Source organism: Octopus bimaculoides, chromosome 4 (genome assembly GCF_001194135.2).
Source record: "Octopus bimaculoides isolate UCB-OBI-ISO-001 chromosome 4, ASM119413v2, whole genome shotgun sequence".
NCBI lineage: Eukaryota > Metazoa > Mollusca > Cephalopoda > Octopoda > Octopodidae > Octopus > Octopus bimaculoides.
This window is the reverse complement of record NC_068984.1, coordinates 106,207,661-106,211,713: the sequence shown is the minus strand read 5'-3', so window position 1 is coordinate 106,211,713 and position 4,053 is coordinate 106,207,661. Positions and strand designations below refer to the sequence as shown.

At 42.4% G+C, this 4,053-nt stretch overlaps 1 protein-coding gene across 1 annotated transcript in view; it reads left to right on the top strand.

Moving 5' to 3' along the window:
* Positions 1-4,053, top strand: part of LOC106879427 (focadhesin) — a 260,907-nt gene that overhangs the window by 70,815 nt on the left and 186,039 nt on the right. The window lies entirely within an intron of this gene.

Genomic DNA, 4,053 nt, shown 5'->3' with positions numbered 1-4,053 from the left:
GATCGTTGCCAGTGCCCCTGGACTGGCTTTTGTGCGGGTGGCACATAAAAGACACCATTTCGAGCGTGGCCGTTGTCAGTACCGCCTGACTGGCCTTCGTGCGAGTGACACGTAAAAGCACCCACTACACTCTCTGAGTGGTTGGCATTAGGAAGGGCATCCAGCTGTAGAAACTCTGCTAAATTAGATTGGAGCCTGGTGTTGCCATCCGGTCTCACCAGTCCTCAGTCAAATCGTCCAACCCATGCTAGCATGGAAGGCGGACGTTAAACGATGATGATGATGAGGAAGGAATATAGATGTTGCACAGAAGACAGCCGAGCCAAGAAAGAAAGGTCAGGCTTGTCTGAACACCTGTAACGTGGGGAGAGAAGAGAGAGAGACGTAGAGGCAGAGGAACAGAAGAATTGAGGAGGGGCGAGAAAAAATGACAGGGACACAGTGAAGTGAAAAGTGGAGGGAAAGTGAGCATGAAGAGAAGGCAAGGAAATGTGAGAGAGGGGGAATGAAAGAATGAAGTGTGGAATGAACGAATAAGTGTTGGTTCAGCCGTCATCCATGCAACATTTATATTCCTCCCTGTGCCTGTGAAATCTCGTATCCCTGCCGTAAGGCTTTATTTCCATGCACACCAGCTTAATTTAATTCGTCCTTAGTCGAAAGACACCTGTTGTTTTGTCCTGTTATTTGTATTTGTGTAACAATCTCCATTTTTTTCCATCCTTGTTTTCATATATATTCGCTGCTTTCTTCCAAGGAATCTAATGTTCTTAGCTTAGTTTTTCCTTGGGGCTGGCCAGATTGGAGCAATCTCGAGTATAACCAGCCGAAATTGCAAAGATAATCTGGAACTTGACTGAGGAAAGAAAACTCCGAATGACCCATCCTTGTTTTCTTTGTATCATCTATCTGGATGTTTTGTTGTCCCTTTTTTGTATCACCTGTCTGGATGTTTTGCATTCTTGTCCCATTTTGTATTTCATATATATATATATATATATACACACACACACATACACACACACACACTCTCACATCTATAGATATATAAATATATTTACACACACACACACACACACACACACACACACACATCATCATCATCATCATCATCATTTAACGTCCATTTTCCATGCTGTAATGGGTTGGATGGTTTGCATGAGGTCTGGAGAGCCAGCGGTTGCACCAGTCTCCCATATGATCTGGCAATGTTTCTACACCTGGATGCCCTTCATAAAGCCAACCACTCCAAAAGTGTAGTGGGTGCTTTTTATATGCCACCAGCACAGGAGCCAGTCAGGTGGGTCTGGCATCGATCATGTTCAGATGGTGCTTTCCATGTGCCACCAGCACAAAAGCCAGTCAGGGGGTACTGGCATCGGCCACGATCAGTTGGTGCATTTTATGTGCCACCGACTCGTTCACCTACTCTTCTACCAATATCATCTACTGCATCTCCTGCTCTCTCTGCCCTTCTCTATACATCGGACAAACGGGACGCCACTTGGCTGACCGGTTCGCGGAACACCTCTGAGACATCTGACTCTGCAATGACACTCCGGTCTCGTACCATTTCAGCTCTACTGGTCACTCATTGCACCACCTGTCTGTATTTGGATTGTCCTTGCACAGGGGCCATCCGGACTCCCATTTGCACCGTGAACAGGGATTAATCTTCTCTCTTCACTCTTTTGCACCACATGGACTCAACTCTCTCCCTCACACCTCCTTCCTCTCACCCACCTCACCTGCTCCGACTCCTACTTCTTCTCACTCATACTCTCCTTCTCTCTTTTCTTCACTCCTACCCACCTTCTCCTTCCTCTTCATCGTCATTCCTCCCTCATAAGCCCAGTCTAGTCCACCCCTACACATTCCAACCCCACCTTGCCTATCCTTCCCATCCCACCCCATCCCATCCCTTACACCCACTCCCATATACCCCACCTTCTGCCTGCCCATATACCCCACCTCTAACCCCACCCTCAGCCTAACCCACACCCATCATTGCTTTCCCCACTCTCGCCTTTCCCACCTCCCAAGACCATCACACCACACCACTACACCATACCACACAACACATCACATCACAACACACCACCACGTACACACCAGCACTGACCACTTCCCAGCCCCACATTTTCACACCAGCGCATACGCCCACGTCAAGATTACTAGCCCTCTACCAAATGCACATACAAACTCTCTTATAGACACACACGCTCACCTTCGTTTTGGGATCACCACTACTTTATTATCTCCCCTTCTCCCTAGCTCTCCTGTGTGACCCTTCTGTCCGGCATTTGCCATGATAGATCGCTAGCCACTACACATTCTTTATTTTGTCTCTTTGTTTCTTTCTGTGTTCCTTCCTGTGGAAGAGCGTAGGCTCAAAGCGTTAAAGACTTTGTCACTTCCCGAGCGTTATACTCATACATCTGTTTGTTGTCTACACCACCTATCTTCGTCTTTTGTTTTTTTTTTGTGAATTCTCCCTATATATGTAATAAGATATATGTGTATATACACATATATGTATACACATATGTGTGTGTGTATATATATATATATATATATATATGTATGTATATATATATATATATATATATATATATATATATATATATATATATACTTATGCTTATTTAGCTATACATATATATGTCGATATATTAATGTTTATGCTTATGGCCAAAACAAACTAATGAACACACATGATGTGAGCTGTGTGTGTTTGTGTCCACTTTGTATGTTTGCATTTTACTCATAAATTACTATTGTTCAATGCCTGAAACCATATACACTCTCACTTTGCATAACCCAAGAAGTGTTTTAATATCATAAAAAGAATCAAATAACCATTCATTTGTTGCAATCACACTATTCAGTTGATTTGTAAGACGTTTGTAGATTTAATTTGCCAAAGTGTATTATATCTCCAGGTTTGTACTCTTTTATGATTCATAGAAATTTTGATCAGAACATTCTCAGTGAATGTTTATTCTGTGCTTATGAAGATGTATTCTTCAGCCTGGATCCAGATCTGTGGTGGGGGTGGGGGTTGTTGGGGTTCCCACCTTCTAACTCTGGAAAGTCCTCATCAGATTCTTGAAAACAGGTAAAATAGAATGAATTAAAGAAATAAAAAAAAAGTTCACTAGGTCATTTGAATCTCATTAGCATTTTGCTGCCTATGTGACTCAAACTGTTGTGCTAAACAGAGGTATAGGGAAAGGAAAGAAAATACTGTTTGAATCGAAACAAAAGACTGTTGACTGTAAAAGAACAAAAGAGTGAAGAATAATGACAAATGAAGAGGAATGCTGATGAGACACTTTTCTACAACCAATGCAGAAGCCAGAGCCACAAGAAATTTGGTAAAATGGGTACTCCTTTCTATGACCTTCAACAGAAATATAGCAGCGGTCCAAATATCACCATTAAGAAAATGATGTTAAAATTTTGGAGTCGCGATGTGGTGTCATAAATCCAGACACTGCATGCAAGACAGAAAACACACCAAATGATATGCTTTAGGCTGTCTTCATGAAACTCAGGCCAACAGTGTTGGATACCACTTTATCAGAAGCCTATGAAGATGAAGACATCAGCCCTCAAATATCAAGGGTTATTGAAAATATTTTGGGTAGCAGTGGATCCCCTTCTGTTTGCCATTCATTGCTTCTAATCAGAATGCTTCTGCACATATACTGACCCTCTCTTCATCAGTCTTTTTGCGACTTTCCGGTACAGAACCCACACACTTCCTATTCACCCTACTACCCTCTTTCTCATTCAACCCCACCAACCTCACTCATCACCTATGTGTGTATGAATAAAACTACATATATATATATATATATATATATCATCTACACTATCGGAGTGGTTGGCATTAGGAAGGGCATCCAGCTGTAGAAACTCTGCCAGATCAGATTGGAGCCTGGTGCAGCCTTCTGGCTTGCCAGTCCTCAGTCAAATCATCCCACCCATGCTAGCATGGAAAGCGGACGTTAAATAATGATGATGATATGTATGTATATATATATATAT